A 16,422-nucleotide genomic window follows, 5' to 3' on the forward strand; every position below is an offset into this window, starting at 1 on the left:
TTCCATCACCATACAATATACATGACGCTTTTATCGTTTCATCTACAATAGGGCTTTCGTCCCCATCATTCAAAGTTACGTGCATGTCATTTACAGAACCAGTTCCCCATTGTCCCTTCTCTCTCATCACACTGTCTTGTTCGTTAAGGCCACTCATTATGCATAATTTAATATAAAATGACTTTTTTATGAAATTACCTTATTCTTATTGACTCGTCTTCTGCGGCTGCTGCTGCTGCTGCTGCAGTTGCAGCAGCAGTAATCATCATCTCGATTCATCGTCTGCACAGCTGCGTCTATGTGTGTGCTGATTTGCTGCTCCTTTACTCAATGGCTGCTTCCATAGAACCCACTAGCTGATTGGCTGCTGTCATACTGTGGCCATGAAACCCATTCGCTGATTTGCTGTTGCACTTCCTTTGTTATAATCACTGTATTGTAAACTGTTCTTGAGATAGTGTTCATAGTTCGTGAGTCCTAGTTTATTGTGCCCAATTACGATAATCATCACCCAGAAGGGAACCATACATGATGTTCACCTGCTTTATTTGTTTGTTGATGGTCCTTGGTGTCAACATATTGCATTGTGTTACTGACTGAAAAATGGGGAGTGGAATTTCAACACTGACTACTGTAAATAATGTAGCCAACAGGTGCACAGTTGCATTCCTAGTTCTTTACTTTCACTGTTCACGACCTGCCAATAAACACAGTTAATATGGCCAGTGCACTATTGTTTAACTTTCGATGAAACTCATTAATAGTATTCAGGCAAACATCAGCATACTGCTACCGTAGTTTACTGTTGAACACCTATGAGCAGTAAAAACCTGATCACATAGTTATTGCAGAATGATATGCTACATATTGAATAAACACTGTCATTGTTTTAACACATGACCTATTACACGTATTTCACAGTTACGTTGATGCATTGTTGTTGACCTAACCAGCACAGGTTTCTCGTCTGAAAATCGCCCGTGGACTGATTGTCTCGGGACCAAAAATTGGGCCTTTATACATCATCTCAGTAGTAGGCACTGAAACTACACATTGTTCAGTGTTTAAGTTGCAGAAGTTACAATTAAAACATAAATCATTAAATTAACTGAATACATTGAAAAATTGGTTCTTTTTAACAGTTTGTTCTACACAGGGGTTAAGCCGAATTATTTGTTTAAATGACGAAATTAACAGATATAGATATAGAAACAATACTTTTTACAAACCTGTTAATTACTTTGGAATTAATGAAGGGCTGGATTTGTTAATATATTTTCAAATAGAGCCAAATAAATACTTCAAGAATCCTAGTGATTCTTTTTCCAACTGTGTATAATTAGTACAGAATTTATATTTGTTTGTAAGTCAGCAATAGAATCTAAGCCACAAAACAATTACTGATTTCATCCTATAACAAAAGATATTAACAATAAATTGTCAAAATAAATTAGAAAATCAATTACATACATAAAACGGAGCACAAATTTAGATCTGGTGCTATATTCTTTAAAACTGAGGGCCAACCTTTCTCTTTTATGAAATTGCAGATTACATTTACATATTTTGATGGTAATTGGTCAAAAATTAAAAAAAAAATGAATTTAAGGAGGCAGATAACAAAACAAGAGGAAGTAAGAAGATCCCAGCTTGCTTTGTCAAAAGCTTACATTTTGACAGTTTAAGAAGACTACTGCATCTCACAGGATGATTAAATAAATTTCAGACATTGTTTGTGATACCTTCAAGCTGTTTGTATACTTTTCATTTGATACACAGCAATTAATGTTCCTTTGAATACTCCTCATTGAAGCATTGAGCCTAGATTGATATGCTTATTTCTTACATGTGTATATGCTGAAGCTTATGTATGATTTATATCCTCAACAGATAGTTTGTTCAAATATTTACACTATGTGATCAAATCACATGTTGAAAACTGCATTCTTCCCTTAGGTGAGAATGGTCTCTTCTACATTTCACAATGATCTTGGTACTTCCTTAAGCAGGAAAGTGTATGAAATTGGTCCATAAATTGAAGAGTCACCCTTATGGTGGTTTTGAAGGTACTGAAGGTTCATTGGATAAACAAGTCAGTCACCTTTGTTCTAATAGCTTACAATACTTCCTGAAGTCTTGCTCAGTGCACACAAAATAACCTAGACCATAGCTGCTGTGCAGATGGCGTGGTTGGGGAGGACAACAATAGTTATGGAGACTTTGTTGTGGACAACCACAGCATGTTGGGGGAGGTGCAGATCAACAGCTGAAGCATCTGCACAAATGTATTTCTTCCATAGCTTGTCAGCTACAACTACTGAGCCTGTGAATGATAATATCAACTGGTTATGCAAGTATGACCAATGGTTTGACAAATGTAGATGTTAAGATTAAGTACTGTCTCACTAGAATACTGAAGAAGGACAAACCACATAAACAGAAGATCATTCAAAGTGAAACCAGGTGGACTGTGTGCCGCCAGAAGGAAATCTCCTAAAACAAAAAATATGTCATAATGGCCAACACCACTTAATATGGTACTGTCAGTGTAAAATAAAGAAAATGTCACACATGGGGATTGTGTGGCATCCCCCTGATAACGATTTCAGCAGGCATTACCTAAAAATATAACGTTCATTTTCTTCTTCTTCTGGTTTTTCCGAAGTAGTGAAGCCTGAGGAAGTACTTTCAGTTATTATATGAGCATGGTGTCTATTGTTTTGGACATTTCTGGAAGAACACACACCACACTGAATCCGCAGCTATGACAGCAATTGTAGTTGGAGGGAGAGGAAGGCAGAGAAAGGGAAGGGACTAATGATATTAGCTGCATCGAGACTTTACACAGAGTCAGCAGCGATGAGTGAAAATGTGTGCTGTAGAGGGACTCAAACCCATGATCTTCTGGTTACTAGGCAGTAACATTAACCGCAATGCCACCTGGACACAGTGTTTATTGCAAAAACGCAGACTATCTCATCGTGCTCCCCAGCAGACTCTCACAGCCACCCAGTGGCACCTATCAGCAGTCCCTGTCCATGTCGTACTTTCTCGCTGATTTTATATTCACACTGGAGGTTGAATGTAAGTGTACATCCACACTGAAGGTAGGGAATTAATTACCTATTGAGGTGAATCAATAGTATGAAAGCATGGTATAACGTGCTCACAATTAACTCACCATGTAAAAAGAAATTGGTCAAATCTAGAACATAGAACTGTTCACACATATTTTATTCAGCATAACTAAAACAAACTTTTCTTCATATCATTGTCAACTCTCTGCCAGGACAAGAACTTTTTTTTCTTTCCTTCATTATGGGATACTTAACCAACCACAGTTTGTATTTCAAGATGGCTTTCATACTGAGGTAGTTTTCAGTCAGCAGTTGGTTCCCATTCCTTGTTCCACATATCCTGCAGATGCGTGGTGTTTCATTTAGTTTCAACACAATAGGCAACTAAATTTTTACCCAGTGAACTCAGTTGTGTAACAGTCCATCCCACAGAAATCAGCTGAAGACAGCAACATTCTCTGTTGCCAAAATAACTGATGATCTGAGGCATCTCAACACCTTGGAAGATTACTAACATTATCAGACATATTGGGGTTTTAAAATGTTGTCTATATCTTGCTTACGTCTTTCATTCTTGCAGTCTGTAAATATAATACTGTAATACTGTATTGTATAAGTTGGGCAAGCCCAGATAAACCTATTGTTTACATTTGACTGCACAAAAATTAGTTGTCCTCTAAGAATTCTAAGCCTGGCCGTCTACACAATCTGGCAACACTATAGTATTTGTATGTGCCTGGAGGAAATGTTGTCTTCCACTCGAGCAGTTACAGTGTTGTATCTGGTAGTAAATGTCGCGCAATGTAGATGCATAGTTGAGAGTTTAAGTCCTCTCATTCTTCTATTTTTTAACCACATTTCAACTGTGTAGTTAATGTATCAGTCTGATAGAAACTCAGGGATAATTTGCTTCACTTTCTAATCTTCTGTGCAAGAGCTCATGGCTGCATCAAGATCGGAATAGATTATAGTCGAGAGTTTTCTTTCCATAGAGCATCAACCAGCTATCTGCTACTGGTCTCTTGATGCCAGCCACCATCTGACCAGTTGAGCTCATTGCGACGTATTTTTGGCACCTTGCTGCTCTCGCATTTAAATTGTTTCTTTGTGTAGTTTGATTCTCCGCATGAAATAACTTTGATAAATGGGGTGGACACCATGCAGTTACACATGTGTAGGTTATTGTGAATATATTTATCAGTTGTCATTTTCTTATTTGAACTTCCAATATTTGATGTGTAGTTATGAACTGGATTGTGTTTAGTTGAATCTTATGAATATTGTTTAAGTGTTATGAAATAGACGCAAGAGGAAAGGGTCTAACACTTCAGACATATTTTTCATTTTGGGGTTAACTGACAGGTGAAGGAGCCTCCATATTTGCCATGTCTTTTATAACAGCATCTTCTCAATGTTGATAGCTATGGCATAGGGAAGCTCTATGAGTGAACTGATGACACTGAAACGAAAATGCGGTAATAGACACCAGTTTGATTTTTGTTGCTGTTAATTGTGGCATGTCGTAATTCTGCTATTGACTTCTTAACTTTGGCAGTTGAATGCAAATATTGCACGAAAGTTAAATGGTAACAGTTCATCACATATGTCAATTATTGAAACTTCATGAATGTGGAAATTCATTCATGCCGGAATGAAAGAAACAAGAAAATGCTTTTCTGATGTGGTTTTCCTAATATCGTTCCACACTTCACACAAATGCTTCAAGGTGCATTCATCCCTCTGTTAAACCCACAGCAAATAGTATGTCACATATATTAGATATCTTCCTCGTGCTACTTAGTTTATAATGCATAAACAATGTTAAAAAGATCAAATTATGAAAAATCCAATTCATAACTGCAAGTCAAATACTAGAATTTTAAATTAGAAAATGACAGTTGATAAATACACTCATACCTTTTGTGTAGCTCCATGTTCACTTGGTTTACTAAAGTTATTTACTGCAGAAAATCCAACTATGCTAATAAATAATTTCATGCTTATCAGTGTGAGAGCATAAATTTACTCCAAACGCAGATGCACCACATTCATCTGTTCGGACTACAACCAGTGTCAGATGCCTGGTGGTGAGCAGCTGGGTTACAGTGGTTATGTAGGGTGAGGAAACGTTTAAGCATAAACTGTTGTGATCTTGATGCAGCCAAAGGCTCTTTTGTTATTACTGTGTGGTTAGAAAGTGAAGCAGATTACCTTTGAGGTTTCATCAGGTTCACACTTTTAGCAGGCAGTCAAACTGCAGTTAAAAAATAAAGGAATGAATAGACTGGAGCATACAACTTTGCATCTACATTGCATGACATTTACCACTAGACCACGAGTGGTACAACACTCTAACAACTCAAGTGAAAGACAATGTCTACATCTTACAGTGTCTGCATCCTGTGTTGTCAAATCATGCATATGACAAGGCTTAGAATTCTGAGGGGTGGGGAACTTTCTGTGCTGTCAAGTGTATATGTAGAGTTGTTTCATTTAATGTAGTCTGGTAGTTGCTTCACATACTCATTTGATATAACTTTTTGTTAGTGGTAACTACATTACCTGAGAGCTTGTATAGTTGCAAATATTATTGATTGATCAATGGAAGGTCCAGCATGTAAGAACAATAATATAGAGGATAGATTTCTACTCGTAACGTAGAAGAGTCATCGAGTTGTGGGTCGGCACAATGAAAAGGACACTGGAAGTATGCACAATCTCCGACAAAGTCCTTCCTCAGAAGTAGAACTCTCTCTCTCTCTCTCTCTCTCTCTCTCTCTCTCTCTCTCTCTCTCTCTCTCTCTCTCTCACACACACACACACACACACACACACACACACACACACGGCTACTGTCTGTGGCTATTAAGGCCCGACTGTGACTGTGTTTGACATGAGCAACAACTGCTGAAGTGAGTGACAGGTAAAAGGAGGCAGCACAGGTTGAGGAGTGGGAGGGATAGTGGGGTAGGGGCTGGGGAAGAAGTGAACCAACTGTGAGCTACTACCTGTATTCTGTAATGGTCTAACTTCTGTATCAATATTTTGTGATCAACACAACTGAACACCTTAGTTTATTAAAAAAAGATGGCTAGTGCTCGAAACCATTTGTTTAATCCATCCAGTACCTCACAGAGAAAAGAGAATATAGCATTTTCAGTTGTTAAACCACTTCTAAAACTGATCTGGACATTCGATAGCAAATTATGTGAAATAAAATGATCAATTATCCTTACATACACAGCCTTTTCAATAACTTAAGCAAACACTGTTGGCATAGAAATAGGTCTAAAATTGGTCACATTATCCCTTTCTCCCCTTTTACAAAGTAGCTTTTTCATGCAAACAGGTAGCTTGTTAGTGGTCGTGCCCACATAGAATGTGCCACAGATGTTACCGCTTATTTGGTAGATCGTATGGCTGTTTTCACAGGTGGCTCTGTCTTTGATCAAATAGGAGATGCCAGTGATAGGACTGGAGTAGATATGGCTTCTGGGTCTGTTGCAGGAATATAAGCCTTGAGGCAAGGGGCTAGGAGCAAGAGAGGAGTAGTAATGGATAAGAGTATTGTCTAGGACTGGTGGGCAACAAGATATCATTATGGGAGGGTTGGGGAAGACAGTAGTGAGGATATTTTAGGACATGTCGGGAGACAGTCAAAACTGAAATGACAAATATCCTCCCCATCCCTCCCACAGTGATATTCCACCACCCACCCAACATATGAAATATACTTGTCCGTCTCTAGCCTGCCCCAGTTCCCAACCCCTTGGTACATGCCTCATATCTATGCAATAGACTCAGATGCAAGACCTGGCATGACAAATTTTTTTGAAAGTCTGTGCCGAATTTTATTAAATTAGTGTGGTGCCTTAATGATTTAAGAAATTTCACATGGGATGAAAGTCATCCAGAATCTTCTGAAGCCAATAAGGTGGTGCTTAGTAACCCACTAGTATTAGACATACCAAATTTTGAGGTCATGTTGTTCTTGCAGACAGACACCTAATTCTTCTGGAGTAGAAAGTGGTAGCTGTCCTCCTACAGGAACAGAATGGCAGGGGAGGTGTTGCATGTTGATGCCCTATAGCAATGCACCTTGGGAACTTTCACCTGCGGAGATGAAATATTCTATGTATGAATGGGAAGCCTTGGCGGTTATGTTTGCCCTTAAGAAATTCAGATTTTATTTTGAACACCAGGAATTTTGTTTAGAGACTGACAATCAAGCTCTTAGTTAGGTTTTGGCTCATTATTTCCATAATACCCTCATAGGCATTTATAAAACTGTTGTCAAGATCAGACGACACATCACCTGGTCCCCCCTGTATAAGCAAGCCTGGAGGTTGGTGGGGTCAAGATCACTCAACATGTCACCTGGTCCTCCCTGAATAAGGCTGTCCAGAGGTTGGTGGAGGAGTGTGAGAGCCGTAAGGGAGCTGAGCCCAACTTGAATTCCCTCAAGTGGCTTTTAGAGCCTACCTGTTAGGAATGCCTGATGGATTAACTTTGTATGGATTATATAGGTCCACTTCATCAAGTGTGTGTGTATTAGGCACCTACTAGTTATCATGGATGACTTATCTCGTTTTTTTGACACATTCCGAGCAGAGAAATGACATTCCTGGCAGCTGGCCAGCATTTGTTATGAATTTTTTCTGTTTCCAGGCCACCGAGGATGCTTGATAGCTTCTGTTTCCCAGCTATTTGTGAGGTTCTGCTTTGACAATGGAATTAAAGATGTGACCACAAATCCTTTTACCAGCATACTTTGCTGACCAGGTGAACTGCAAGTTGAAGGCTGTGCTTATCTTTCACAACAAGGCTCAGACAACGTGGCTCAATTTTATCTTTAACACTGCACAACCCAAGTTCCTGGAGGCTGCTCCAGTATCCCTTATGTTAGCACATCCAGTCAATTTTCCTCTTGTCAACCTGTAGTCAATCAATGATTTGCTTCAAGAACAAGTCACCCTAGCAGTAACACAGCACAACTGGAGCCAGACTAGACATAATACCAAAATTGCCTGTCACAGGTTATCCATCTGTTAGTCAGGGGCTAAACGGTTCATTGGAAAGGCTGGGGACACAGTGTTAGTCCGAAGCTCTAATATTGCTGAAAAGGGGGAGTTAGTGTTCGATAGCAAGGTTGCTCCTCAGTTGTTGGGACCCTGTTAGATTGTCAGGGTGGTGAGTTCGGCAAACCTCCTGGTTCTGAATTTATGGACGAGTAAAGCCTCACACATGCACATTACTCATATCAAGGAGAGGCATATGTAAAGGGCTCCTTAATGGTGGGGACGGCGGATTTTGGTTTGGTGGAGGAGGCTGAACCATGGTGGGCTCCCCCTTCGAATTCGAGCCCCATGTGCCTGGCAGATGTCACTTCTCACAGCTCAGAGCTCGTGGCACCAGTGGGCATTGTGGAGCAACAATGGGTGTAGAGGAACAGCAGTGGATTTCACGGGCAGTCGGTGTCTTGAAGCTGGACTGGAGGGTGAGTCATGCAGGGCTCGTGGGCAGCACGTACTGTTTAGCTGAACTTTATGTGGCAGTATCATTATACCATCACAATCATTACAATAATACAACATTCTTTCAATAATGGTAACTGCCATAGGCTGATCAGCCCAAGATTATCATCACTCATCTAAAAGCTGGTATGTTCACCTCTGTCACAGACAACAATAGGGAGACATAGTGGCACAGACCCCCCCATGAACCATGGACCTTGCCGTTGGTGGGGAGGCTTGCGTGCCTCAGCGATACAGATAGCCGTACCGTAGGTGCAACCACAATGGAGGGGTATCTGTTGAGAGGCCAGACAAACGTGTGGTTCCTGAAGAGGGGCAGCAGCCTTTTCAGCAGTTGCAAGGGCAACAGTCTGGATGATTGACTGATCTGGCCTTGTAACAATAACCAAAACGGCCTTGCTGTGCTGGTACTGCGAACGGCTGAAAGCAAGGGGAAACTACAGCCGTAATTTTTCCCGAGGGCATGCAGCTTTACTGTATGATTACATGATGATGGCGTCCTCTTGGGTAAAATATTCCGGAGGTAAAATAGTCCCCCATTCGGATCTCCGGGCGGGGACTACTCAAGAGGATGTCGTTATCAGGAGAAGGAAAACTGGCGTTCTACGGATCGGAGTGTGGAATGTCAGATCCCTTAATCGGGCAGGTAGGTTAGAAAATTTAAAAAGGGAAATGGATAGGTTGAAGTTAGATATAGTGGGAATTAGTGAAGTTCGGTGGCAGGAGGAACAAGACTTCTGGTCAGGTGACTACAGGGTTATAAACACAAAATCAAATAGGGGTAATGCAGGAGTAGGTTTAATAATGAATAGGAAAATAGGAATGCGGGTAAGCTACTACAAACAGCATAGTGAACGCATTATTGTGGCCAAGACAGATACGAAGCCCACACCTACTACAGTAGTACAAGTTTATATGCCAACTAGCTCTGCAGATGATGAAGAAATTGAAGAAATGTATGATGAAATAAAAGAAATTATTCAGATTGTGAAGGGAGACGAAAATGTAATAGTCATGGGTGACTGGAATTCGAGTGTAAGAAAAGGGAGAGAAGGAAACATAATAGGTGAATATGGACTGGGGGACGGAAATGAAAGAGGAAGCCGCCTTGTAGAATTTTGCACAGAGCACAACATAATCATAACTAACACTTGGTTTAAGAATCATGAAAGAAGGTTGTATACATGGAAGAACCCTGGAGATACTAAAAGGTATCAGATAGATTATATAATGGTAAGACAGAGATTTAGGAACCAGGTTTTAAATTGTAAGACATTTCCAGGGGCAGATGTGGACTCTGACCACAATCTATTGGTTATGACCTGTAGATTAAAACTGAAGAAACTGCAAAAAGGTGGGAATTTAAGGAGATGGGACCTGGATAAACTAAAAGAACCAGAGGTTGTACAGAGATTCAGGGAGAGCATAAGGGAGCAATTGACAGGAATGGGGGAAATAAATACAGTAGAAGAAGAATGGGTAGCTTTGAGGGATGAAGTAGTGAAGGCAGCAGAGGATCAAGTAGGTAAAAAGACGAGGGCTAGTAGAAATCCTTGGGTAACAGAAGAAATACTGAATTTAATTGATGAAAGGAGAAAATATAAAAATGCAGTAACTGAAACAGGCAAAAAGGAATACAAACGTCTCAAAAATGAGATCGACAGGAAGTGCAAAATGACTAAGCAGGGATGGCTAGAGGACAAATGTAAGGATGTAGAGGCCTATCTCACTAGGGGTAAGATAGATACCGCCTACAGGAAAATTAAAGAGACCTTTGGAGATAAGAGAACAACTTGTATGAATATCAAGAGCTCATATGGAAACCCAGTTCTAAGCAAAGAAGGGAAAGCAGAAAGGTGGAAGGAGTATATAGAGGGTCTATACAAGGGCGATGTACTTGAGGACAATATTATGGAAATGGAAGAGGATGTAGTGAAGATGAAATGGGAGATATGATACTGCGTGAAGAGTTTGACAGAGCACTGAAAGACATGAGTCGAAACAAGGCCCCCGGAGTAGACAATATTCCATTGGAACTACTGACGGCCGTGGGAGAGCCAGTCCTGACAAGACTCTACCATCTGGTGAGCAAGATGTATGAAACAGGCGAAATACCCTCAGACTTTAAGAAGAATATAATAATTCCAATCCCAAAGAAAGCAGGTGTTGACAGATGTGAAAATTACCGAACTATCAGCTTAATAAGACACAGCTGCAAAATACTAACATGAATTCTTTACAGACGAATGGAAAAAGTAGTAGAAGCCAACCTCGGGGAAGATCAGTTTGGATTCCGTAGAAACACTGGAACACGTGAGGCAATACTGACATTACGACTTATCTTAGAAGAAAGATTAAGGAAAGGCAAACCTATGTTTCTAGCATTTGTAGACTTAGAGAAAGCTTTTGACAATGTTGACTGGAATACTCTCTTTCAAATTCTAAAGGTGGCAGGGGTAAAATACAGGGAGCGAAAGGCTATTTACAATTTGTACAGAAACCAGATGGCAGTTATAAGAGTCGAGGGACATGAAAGGGAAGCAATGGTCGGGAAGGGAGTAAGACAGGGTTGTAGCCTCTCCCCGATGTTGTTCAATCTGTATATTGAGCAAGCAGTAAAGGAAACAAAAGAAAAATTAGGAGTAGGTATTAAAATTCATGGAGAAGAAATAAAAACTTTGAGGTTCGCCGATGACATTGTAATTCTGTCAGAGACAGCAAAGGACTTGGAAGAGCAGTTGAATGGAATGGACAGTGTCTTGAAAGGAGGATATAAGATGAACATCAACAAAAGCAAAACAAGGATAATGGAATGTAGTCTAATTAAGTCGGGTGATGCTGAGGGAATTAGATTAGGAAATGAGGCACTTAAAGTAGTAAAGGTGTTTTGCTATTTGGGGAGCAAAATAACTGATGATGGTCGAAGTAGAGAGGATATAAAATGTAGGCTGGCAATGGCAAGGAAAGCGTTTCTGAAGAAGAGAAATTTGTTAACATCCAGTATTGATTTAAGTGTCAGGAAGTCATTTCTGAAAGTATTCGTATGGAGTGTAGCCATGTATGGAAGTGAAACATGGACGATAAATAGTTTGGACAAGAAGAGAATAGAAGCTTTCGAAATGTGGTGCTACAGAAGAATGTAGAAGATTAGATGGGTAGATCACATAACTAATGAGGAAGTATTGAATAGGATTGGGGAGAAGAGAAGTTTGTGGCACAACTTGACCAGAAGAAGGGATCGGTTGGTAGGACATGTTCTGAGGCATCAAGGGATCACCAAGTTAGTATTGGAGGGCAGCGTGGAGGGTAAAAATCGCAGAGGGAGACCAAGAGATGAATACACTAAGCAGATTCAGAAGGATGTAGGTTGCAGTAGTTACTGGGAGATGAAAAAGCTTGCACAGGATAGAGTAGCATGGAGAGCTGCATCAAACCAGTCTCAGGACTGAAGACCACAACAACAACAACAACAAGTGGCACAGAAGCAATGAGGCCTTCATAGATCACTGGAGGAAGTTGGAACCATATTTATACAATCAGGCCACTTCATTCCCATAAATTCTGGAAGGGGGGATGATCTCTGATGTTATGTTAAATCACATCCTAGATCTGTTCAACCAGGTTCAGGGCTGGCGAGTTGGGTGGCCAACACATTAATTGGAACTCACCACTGTGTTGCTGAAACCACTCGATCACATTCATGGCCTTGTGAAATGGTGCATTGTTTTCATGAAAAATGCCACACTCAATGCAAATACTTGCAGAAAAGACTTCCTGACACTTAAACGTTTACTCAATGGGAAACATGATCGTCACGAAGGAGTGGACCTAACATGAACCATGGAACGTGGCACTGGTAGTGAGGCTTGCGTGCCTCAGCAATACAGATAGTCATTCCGTAGGTGCAACCCCAACGGAGGGGTATCTGTTGTGGGGCCAGACAAACATGTGGTCCCTTAAGAGGGGCAGCAGTCTTTTCAGTAGTTGCAGGGGCGACAGTCAGGATGAATGACTGATCTGGTCTTGTAACATTAACCAAAACAGCCTTGCTGTGCTGGTACTGTAAACGGATGAAAGCAAGGGGAAACTATAGCCGTAATTTTTCACAAGGGGATGCAAATTTACTGTCCATTAAATGATGATGGTGTCCTCTTGGGTAAAATATTCCGGAAGTCAAATAGTCCCCCATTCAGATCTCCAGGATGACATCATTATCAGGAGACAGAAAACTTATGTTCTACAAATTGGAAAATGGAATGTCAGACCCTTTAATCAGGCTGGCAGGTTAGAAAATTTAAAAAGGGAAATGGATAGTGTAAAGATAAATATGGTGGGAATTGGTTAAGTTTGATGGCATGAGGAATAAGACTTCTGGTCAGATGAATACAGGATTATAAATACAAAATCATATAGGGGTAATGGAGGAGTAGGTTTAAAAATGAATAAAAAACAGGAGTGCGGGTAAGCTACTATGAACAGCATAGTGAATGCAGTATTGCAGCCAAGATAGACACAAAGCCCACACTTACCACAGTAGTACAAGTTCATATGCCAACTAGGTCCCCAGATGATGAAGAGATTAAAGAAATGTATGATGAGATAAAAGAAATTATTCAGATAACGAAGGGAGACGAAAATTTAATAGACATAGGGGATTGAAATTCAATAGTAGGTAAAGGAAGAGAAGGAAAAGGAGGAGGTGAATATGGACTGTGGGTAAGGAATGAAAGAGGAAGCCGTCTGGTAGAATTTTGCACAGCTTTGGGCCACCCCCAAAAACTTACTTTTTCATATTTGGTGCATTGTGCTGCCACCTACTCCATATCAGAGACCTCAGTAGTCATTATACATCATGAGAGAGCAAAATGGGGCGCTCCGCGGAGCTCATTGACTTTGAATGTGGTCAGGTGATAGGGTGTCATTGGTGTCACATGTCTGTATGCGAGCTTTCCACACTCCTGAATATTCCTACGTCCACTGTTTCTGATGAGATAGTGAAGTGGAAGCATGAAGGGACACATGCAGCACAAAAGCATACAGGCAATCTTGTCTGCTGGCTGAAAGATACCGCTGACATTTGGAGAAGGTTGTAATGTGTAATAAGCAGATATCTATCCAGACCTGAAAGAACTGCAAAAAGGTAGGAATTGTAAGAGATAGGATCTGGATAAAGTGAAAGGATCAGAGATTGTAGAGTGTTTCAGAAAGCACTAGGGAACCATTGACAAGGACATGGGTAAGAGATACAGCAGAAGAGAAAGGGTAGCTTTGAGAGATTACTAGTGAAAGTAGCAGAGGATCAAGTAGGTAAAAAGACGAGGCTAGTAGAAATCCTTGGGTAACAGAGGAGATACTGAATTTAATAGATGAATGGTGAAAATATAAAAATGCAGTAAATGAAGCAGGCTGAAAGGAATACAAACGTCTCAAAAATGAGATCGACAGGAAGTGCAAACTGGCTCAGCAGGGATGGTAACAGGACAAATTTAAGGATGTAGAGGCATATATGGCTAGGGGTAAGACAAACACTGCCTACTGGAATACTGAAGAGACCTATAGAGGGTCTATACAAGGGCGATGCACTTGCAGGCAATATTTTGAAAATGGAAGAGAACGTAGATGAGGATGAAATGGGAGGTACGATACTGCGTGAAGAATTTGACAGTGCTGAAAGACATAAGTTTAAAGAAGGCCCTGGGAGGAGACAACATCCATTAAAACTACTGATAGTCTTGGGACAGCCAGCCTTGAAAAAACTCTGCCATCTGGTCAGAAAAATGTATGAGACAGGCAAAATACCCCCAGACTTCAAGAAGAATATAATAATTGCAATTCCAAAGAAAGCAAATGTTGACAGGCATGAAAATTGCCGATCTATCAGTTTAATAAGTCATGGCTGTAGAATACTAACATGAATTCTGTACAGTCGAATGGAAAAACTGGTAGGTGCTGACCTCAGGGAAGATTAGTTTCGATTCCGTAGAAACGTTGGAACACGTGAGGCAATACCGACCCTATGATTTATCTTAGATGATAGATGAAGGAAAGGCAAACCCACATTTCTAGTATTTGTAAACTTAAAGAAGCTTTCGACAATGTTGACTGGCATACTCTCTTTCAATTCTGAAGGTGGCAGTCGTCAAATGCAGGGAGTGAAAGGCTATTTACAATTTGTACAGAAACCAGATGGCAGTTATAAAAGGGGAGGAGCAAAAGGGAAGCAGTGGTTGGGAAGGGAGTGAGACAGAGTTTTAGCCTATCCCTGGTGTCGCTCAGTCTGCATATTGAGCAAGCAATAAAGGGAACAAATGAAAAATTTGAGTAGAAATTAAAATCCAGGGAGGAGAAATAAAAACTTTGAGGTTAGCCAATGACATAGTAATTCTGTCAGAGACAGTAAAGGGCCTGGAAGATCAGTTGAACAGAATGGACAGCACATTCAAAGAGGGATATAAGACGAACATCAACAAAAGCAAAACAAGAATAATGGAATGTAGTCTAATTAAATTGGGTGATGATGACAGAATTACATTATGAAATAAAGCAATTAAGGTAATAGATAAGTTTTGCTATTTGGGGAGCAAAATAACTGACGAAGGTTGAAGTAGAGAGAATATAAAATGTAGTCTGGCAGTGCCAAGGACAGTATTTCTGAAGAAGAGAAATTTGTTCACATCGAGCATACATTTAAGTGTCAGGAAGTCTTTTCAGAAAGTATTTGCATTGAGTGTATCCATGTATGGAAGTGAAACATGGACGAAATGTGGTGCTACAGAAGAATGCTGAAGATTAGATGGGTAGATTATGTGACTAATGAGGAGATACTGAATAGAATTGGGAAGAAGAGGAATTTGTGGCACAACTTAACTATAGGGTGGCATACAAAATGTGTTTCCAATTGTTTCTTTTACAATTTACACCACACATTAGATACTCCGCTGGGATCTCTACAGCAGTACCAGCAGAGCTTGGAAAAACAAATGAGTTACGAAATGACATGTAATTCACGATACTGCCACTAGGAGACTAGTAACCAGCAATGGCTGACAATGGAAGACTGACAACACAGCAACGATCGGCAATTGTGTTACTTTTTCATGAAACAAAAAGCCTTGTTGTGACTCAGAGGCGTTATCGACAACAGTTTAACACACGATGGGTCCCTTGCAAGAAGACCATTCACGGGTTGTACGATAAATTTGTACAGGAAGGAACAGTATTGGAATCGAAGCGACCTCAGCCTAAGCCTGTTTGTTCGCCAGAGAATATTTAAGCAGTATGAGTTGCTGTACAGAGAAGTCCCGGGAAATGGTGTAGAAAGGCAGCAGTGAAGCTGGGAATACCCAGTCGCTCCATTCAATGCATTCTTAAAAGTGGCCTCCACATGTACCCATACAAGATGACCTGTGCACAGAAGCTCACTGAAGAACACAAGCAGCAGAGACTACTGTTTGCTCAGTGGGTGGAGGATAGGGAAGAAACTCTCAACAACGTTTGGTTTTCAGATGAGGCGCATTTTCATTTAGATGGTGTGGTTAACAAACAAAATGTACACTTTTGGGCCACTGAAAACCCACAAGTGCTTCATGAATGACATTATGCTCCGAGGATTACACCGTGGCCAGCAATTTCCAGTCATGGACTTACTGGACCCTTTTTCTTTGAAGAAACTGAACAGCGAACGTTATTTGAGCATGCTTCGCAATAGATTCATTCCACAGCTTCTTGCTACTGCCTTGCCCTTCAACACACAGTGATTCATGCAAGATGGAGCAAGGCCACATACTGCAAACACTGTGTTGGAGTTTTTA

This window comes from Schistocerca piceifrons, chromosome 2 (assembly GCF_021461385.2).
Source record: "Schistocerca piceifrons isolate TAMUIC-IGC-003096 chromosome 2, iqSchPice1.1, whole genome shotgun sequence".
NCBI lineage: Eukaryota > Metazoa > Arthropoda > Insecta > Orthoptera > Acrididae > Schistocerca > Schistocerca piceifrons.